Raw genomic sequence first — 7,376 nt, 5'->3', positions numbered from 1 at the left:
AGGGTAAAATCTCTCTCAGGGAGGAGTGATAGGGAATGGCAAAGGACACACTGACAAAGGAGATTAATCAGAACTGGTTTTGACAAGCACTGTGGCAATGGGACAATTAAAACAGACTTTCAAGGAATATTCAACCTGTATCCTACTGATCATATGGAGATTTTTGAAAGTATTTCTTTGAGTTTATTATGTTTAATTTGTTTTATTTGTTTGTGTATAAAGGATATTCATCTAGATGATAACGTAATTATGATAAAAACAAAAGGGGGAAATATGGGAAGCCAATTCTAAATATTTGTAATAAACTGAATGCTATTTTTTTTTAAAAATTCAACTAATTAATAAGCTTTCATGATGGAGCAGTTTTCCTTATCCATGTCTTCTGGCAAGTTCAAGGATTTTATTCAGCTCTTTGCTTCAATTAGATGGTGTTATGAAACTTTTTGACGCATCTCTTTGATGATTGAGATCCTAAAATAATTGAGGCTCATTTTCTGAATATTTAAGATCACGTACAATTAAAAATGTAAGTAATATTAATCCTAGAAGAACAGTACAGCTGTCTTTCTGGTTTCTTTAAGTCCATAATTCTTTTATTCCTTCCCTATAAGTGTCTTTCTCACTAACTTGAAAATGAGTGGTTCATTGGCAAAAGAAGTAAGTGTCGTAGTGTTATAGCATTTGGTGGTAGTGACAGTATTAATATTCTGCATGAATTTTCCATGATAATAACTTATAAAGTCTTTCATTTCCTTTCTTTTTAATTTTAACTCAACCCAAGAAGCAAAAAGTTTAATCAGAATCTATAAAATTATTACAAACATTCCCCAAATTTGGTCCTTGGTGTCTTATTTATGCCATCACTTGCAGAATGTCTTCTTTTGATGAAGAGTTAGGGGAAAGAAACTATAACCTTCAATTTTCTGCAATTATGAATGTGAACTATTCATTGGTAGTCAACAGAGATCTTCATAAAACATTTCTTTCTCAAAACATTTGTGAGACTCCTTAGCATCATCAGAAAAACTGTTCTCAGATCTTCTACTTTTACTAGCTCTGTAGTACAAGAGGAAAGTATTATCTTCAAACTTTCATTCCTTATCTGCAAAATGGAAGTTATGACTACTTTCTTGGAAACATAGACAATGAATATTTGTTCATAAGAATTCTTTCACCTTAAGGTGGTATGAGTTTTTCTAGGAACAGACCAGCACACAAATCACTGTGTAAACTATATTTTAATAGCACACGGAGAATGTATTCATCTTTCAGGACATTAACCAAGACCCTAGTATTGTATAAATAAGAAACTGGCAGTGATTTATGGTACAGAAGCAATCATACACACACACACACACAAAGACATGAGCACTGGTAGTTGATCTTTTCCTGGGAAATAAAAATGAAGATCAAAGGAGATTAGATGAATAAGAAAACACTTTAAGGATTTTAATAGCAAGAAATTGAAAAGATCATGGCCTGGATCAGGTGTACCTTAGTCTCCAGACTCACATCATTGTTTTTTAGCACTCTGGAGAGGTCTCTGACAGTCCATTTTCCTAACTCAATTTGATTTTTTATTTCCTTACGCCTAGGGCCAAGAGTGTTGATTGTAGAGCCAAGCAAGCTGAAATTGTTAACAAGCTCAATCTCTTCTCTATCTACCATAGTGCTGCCAATTGGCCCCGTGGTGAGAATATTTGTCTTCTTAATGTTGAATTTCAGGCTATATTAAAGACTGCTGTTCTTAGGAGAAAAAAAGACTGTAATATTTAAATATATAAAATTGGATAAATTTATTAAATTATTATTAAAACACGAAGGCAGACTGATACATACATGCCAAAAGGTGGTGCTTGTTTTTCATTGGAGCAGGAATATTGCAGATATATTGGCCATAATCCTTTATGCATGTCCCCACATATTAAAAATGGTATTACCAATGGGGTTGAAATGTGGTTAAGAATTTTGGTTAATTATTTCCAGATTGTGGTGTTAGCATAAAATTGGTTTTCTTTAGCCATTATTGTACCCTTCTTTTGTCTCCAACTGCAAATCAGCACAGTCTTGCAAATCAGCAACAGCTGTAATATCAATATAAAAAGAGCAATCCGCACACTAGGAAGGATGTGTGAAAATATCAGCACAGGAACAGCAGCGCGACTGTGTTTAAGCATCCCTCTGTATCCAGCCTGGCCCACTGCTAACCAGTTTCTACCACAAACTGTGACCTGTATACATACAGTCACGTGAGTCAATTTCTGGACTGGTCTGAGTCTCTGGAAGACCTACCTCCTACCTTGTTTCTCTTTCTAAGGAATGTTTTGCTTATTTGGGGTCTCTTTGCCTTTCTAAGGAAATTGGAGATTGCCTTTTCTATCTTGTTGAAAAATGATATTGGTATTTGTATTAGGGTTGCATTGACTGTGTAGATTGCCTTTGGTAAAATTGTCTTTTTCACGATATTGAGTTTTCCTATTCAAGAGCAAGGTATATTCTGTCATTTCTCCAGGTCTCTTTTTGTTTTTTGTAGTAATGTTTTGTAATTTTCTTTGAATAGGTCCTTTTTTGTTTCTAGTTAGATTTATTGAAGACACAGACCTTAGAGGAATTGGCGAACTGAGTCACAGGTGAAGCTGTTAATAGAAAAAGAACTTAGAGAACGGGTTAAGCATTTTGGATCACATTGATCTGAGGATTCGCATAAACAGTCTGCTATTAATCTTAGCAGGATAACATATAAGGATAATGAAACAATCCTTAGGTGAAGTCTGCCAATATATTTTGTGATTTTCCTGTTTTCATATTCACTGACTGACTTAAAGTTGACACTTTCTTGTTTAGTGACAATAAAGCATTCATGCAGGCTGTCTTCATAACCCCAAGGCCAGGAAAATAGTTTTCCTTTGTCACGTGACTTTGCATATTTTTACTCTAAATTAATTTCAAAGCTTAGGTCTCAAGAGTTACTTAATTTCCACCCCCCCCCAAATCCTTGAGCCCATTTACAGTAATACTTACTGCGCACATTATTATAAAAACTAATTTAGATAAAGCCACTGAGTATATCATAGAGCTCCTAGCATCTTTCAAATATTCAATAAATAAGGTTTGTAACTTGAATGTGCCTTTTTCTATGAAGTACTTTGTCATTTTATCTGCACACTTTTGCTTGTTATGAAGACTAGATTTTCTGGATCGTTTCATTCCAATTTTAAACAATTGCTCTCACTTTCAAATATCCATGCCATTTCTCCCCAAAGCTAATAAACTATCCTAAGAGTTTCTCAGCATCCAAACTACATCTCCCAAGTGTTCTTGTACCTTCTACATATAAGAAAACACCAGTTTTGAACTATCATGTCTGATTTTTAGAACAAAAAAAAATACCCTTAACATTTAACAGATATTCGAAGCAACTCTTCCTTATAAAATTAGAAGTGGTACTTGTTATAGTGTTAGTTTGTAATTTGTGTTACTATGAGATATAGTTATTCAGTGGAAGCACAGTGAAAAGTTTGTTATGTGAGGTATTATCTGAGGAAGGCCAACCTGAAAAGCTGTATTCACACGAGAACCTTCACCCTGGCCACGAGGAAAAAGCAGAGGACCTACCTCTAATGAAGAGTAATCTGGGAAAGTACCAAATACAAGAATAGAAAAGGGTCTTCTATATCCACCACTCCTTACAGGGAATAACTTTCCTTCCTGCTCTATATAATGGGAGCTCTAGATGTCTAGTGGTAAGAAGCTGCCCTGCAGTCCAGAAGACATGTGGTTTGAATCCACTAGCTACTCTGTAGAGGGAGAAGGAAGGGCAATCTTCTCTCATGTGATTAACTGTTTCTGCAAACCCACAAAAGGTCAGCTATGGGTTGGTTCTGACTCAATGGTACTCCAACAACAGTTATTCAAGCCTGGCAGGTGGCACCTAAATAATTTCCTTTTTTACATTATAATTTGCTGTTAATATACATATATTCTTTTCTTATTGGTTTCCAGATTTGCTTTATTCATCTCTAATCTATAAATTTATACAGAAAGGACCCATATCTAACTCATTAGCCTACCTCCTATGTTGTTGTTGTTATGTGCTGTCGAGTTGCCTGCGACTCATAGCGACCCTATGTACAATGGCCCTAAACTCTCCTCTGTCCTGTGCCAATTGCACTGTCTCTGACACTCCCATCCTGATTATCCCAGTCACTGACTCAATCCACCTCATAGAGGGCCTTCCCCTCCTGCGTTGTCCCTCCCAAGCATGATATCCTTCTCCAAGGACCAGTCTCTCCTCACAACATTTCCAAAGTATGTTAGACGGAGCTTCAGAATCCTTGCCTCCATGGATCCACCTGGTTTAATCCTTTCCAGGACGAATCTGTTTGTTTTCCTAGCAGTCCAGGTATTCTCAGTACTCTTTCCAGCACCACACCTCAAAGGCATCAATTCTCCTTCTATCCTCCTTGGTCACTGTCCAACTCTCTGATGCATAACAAATGATTGTGAAGACCATGGCCTGTATCAAATGCACCTTAGTCTCCAGAGAGACACCATTGCTCTTCAGTACTTTGGAGAGGCTCCTAACAGCAGACTTTCCCATGGCAATGCGCCTTTTCATTTCCTGGCTACAAGCTATTAGGTCAAGGGCTGGTCAATGGGAGATAGAGGTGAAGGGAGTGGGTAGAAGTGGATGGGTATCCTGGTGGATGGTGGAGCAGGGAAATAAGGGGTAAAGACACGTGTGCCAAAGTTAGGGACAACACTGACACTAATGGTTAACTCCACAATAAGGGATATACCTTTTACCTCCTGGTCAGTGTCTGATACTTCTCTAAATCTGAACATTCAGATTAAGGTAGACTAGGAAGAAGGATTGGCCATCCACTTCTGAAATAGCAGGCCTCTGAAAACCCTATGTACCTATTACCTCCTATAGTACTTGGTAAATATGTGATGCAAGATTTGGGGATAGTTAAAGAAATAGGTTTGGAATGAAGAAGTTGATTGTGAAATGCTTCCCTTTCATCATCAACTCAACATCTCAACTTGTTACCATCAAATTGAAACCAACTCATAGTCTCCATAGGGTTTTCATAGACCCTAAATTACCCGAGAGGAGATTGCCTAACTTTCTCCCACAGAGCAACTGGTATCATTTTGCAAAATTTCACATCAATCTTCACAAGTGTATTATTTTCCAGTGAGACAAACTGTCTCCCAGCCATTTCTCAGGTTTATTTCTGAGTGAGGCTTGTGTTAGGAGATTGGTGAAGCAATTAAATGAAAATAAGTCACATCTTCTCATTGTTTACCCCGTTTCTCAATTGCTTATAGTTAACTACTTGTAGAAGTTGTCATTTTGGATAAAAGCCCTTCTTATATCCCTTTGTAACTAACTTGATTACAATCCTATGCATAGTCCTTAGTGAATTTCTTGGCTAACTCAGAGGCATTACATCTCTGATGGCTCAAATCCACAAGCAACATAGACAGTCTTCCTCTGCTACAATTTACAGCCTCAGAAGTCTGATTGAGAGTAACGGAGTCACAACTGATGCTACAACAATACGTTTTAGGGGTTTTTTAATTGTATGTTGTTGCTGTGTGCCATGGAGTAGTTTATAAGTTACAGTGACCCTATAAACAATGGATTTATATCCTGCCCCATGCTCATCATGTCTGATAAAATTAAGCCCATTTTTACACTCATTGTGTCAACCCATCTCATTAAGTATCTTCCTCTTTTGGTGACTCTGACCTTTTTCCAAGCTTTGTGTTCTTTTCCCAGGACTGGCCAATTCTAACAACATACCCACAATATGTGAGATGTAACTTTACCATTGTTGCCTACAGAGAACACCTGGTTGCACTTTCTCCAAGATGTATTCTTTTTTTTTTTGTAGTCAATGGGAGGTGTGGTACTCTTTGTTAACACCACAATTCAAAAGCATCAAAAGCATCTGTTCCTCTGTCATCCTTTTTCACTGTCCAATTTTCAGGTGCTTTTAAAAAGAAAATGAAAAGACTGTGACTTGGATTAGATGCACCTTAGTCTTCAAACTGACACTGATGTTCTTTTGCACCTTAGAGAGGTTCTTGACAGCATATTTTCCTCATGCACATGTCTTTTGATTTACTCACTGCTGATGCCTATACTGTTGATTATGGATCCAAGCAAGATTAAATGAACGCTTCAGTCTTCTTCCCATCTATATCATGATGCTGCCTATTGACCCAGTGGTGAGGACGTTTGTCTTCTTGATGTTGAGATGTAATCCACATTGAAGTTTGTAGTCTTTGATCTTCTGTAGATTTCTTTAAGTCTTCTTAGCTTTCAACAAGCTAGGTTGTGCCAACTGCATAACATAGGTTGTTGATGAGTATTCATCCAATTCTGATGCCACACTCTTCTTCACAGAATGAAGAATATATGAGCATACAGCATTTGTTGTTGTTATTATGTACCATAGAGTGAGAACAACCCATAGCTGACTCTCCAGAGGGTCTTCAGAAGCAGTTTAATCACATGGAAGGAGATTTTCCATTCTTCTCCCACAGAGCAGCTGGTGGCCTTGAACTGCCTGCCTTCAGGATTGCAGCACAGCTCCTTGCCGCTAGGCCACCAGAGTAAAATTGAAAGTTTAGTGGTACAAGTGATTATTAAAAAAGTCAACTACTAACTGGTCAAGGGAAAGATGATGTAATCTGATTAAGTGAACATTACAGTCTTGGAAAACTTGTAAAGGAGTTTAATTATATTCAAGATGGTAGCTGAGTCAGACTGAACTCTACAGCAATGGCTTTGAACTGGTCTTCAGGGTGGATGGTAGCATAGGATTGTCTATTATCTTTTGAATCTTTGAATCCATGGTTCTAGGTTTCTTTCCTTTTTGAAGTCATACAAGTGCTTATATATAATTTTCTTCTTTAAGTTCCTTAAAAATAACCCATTCTTGCTGCATTAAGAATAGCAATAAGCAATTAAAGCAAGTGATAACCCCTTTCCTGGTCTCTGAAATTTCATTAGACATCACCACCTTGCTTGTGTATATCTCATATAACATGATGTAAACTGACATTTTGTATGTTTTCACATTTTTAGGTCAGTGACATTTTTATCTCCTAATTAGTGTTCTGTTGTGGCTGTTTGAATATAGCTGTGCTCCTTTGTTATTTTACTGATGATTTTCTAAGATCTTTCAAAGACATTTTAAGGGGAAATTTTCCTTCTTGCTTGTTTATCCTCTTGTTTTTAAATTTTTTTTAAATCAAGTTTTTAAAGTGTAGAGTATGAAAAACTGAGAAATATGACACATCTTTATAATTGTTAAAGAGAATGATACTATTTTTACTATAGCAATCACATAATACATTAT

The sequence above is a fragment of the Elephantulus edwardii genome, unplaced genomic scaffold, assembly GCF_000299155.1.
Source record: "Elephantulus edwardii isolate Elephantulus edwardi_28Jun2011 unplaced genomic scaffold, EleEdw1.0 scaffold00010, whole genome shotgun sequence".
Taxonomy (NCBI): Eukaryota; Metazoa; Chordata; class Mammalia; order Macroscelidea; family Macroscelididae; genus Elephantulus; species Elephantulus edwardii.
This window is presented reverse-complemented; position numbering follows the sequence as displayed.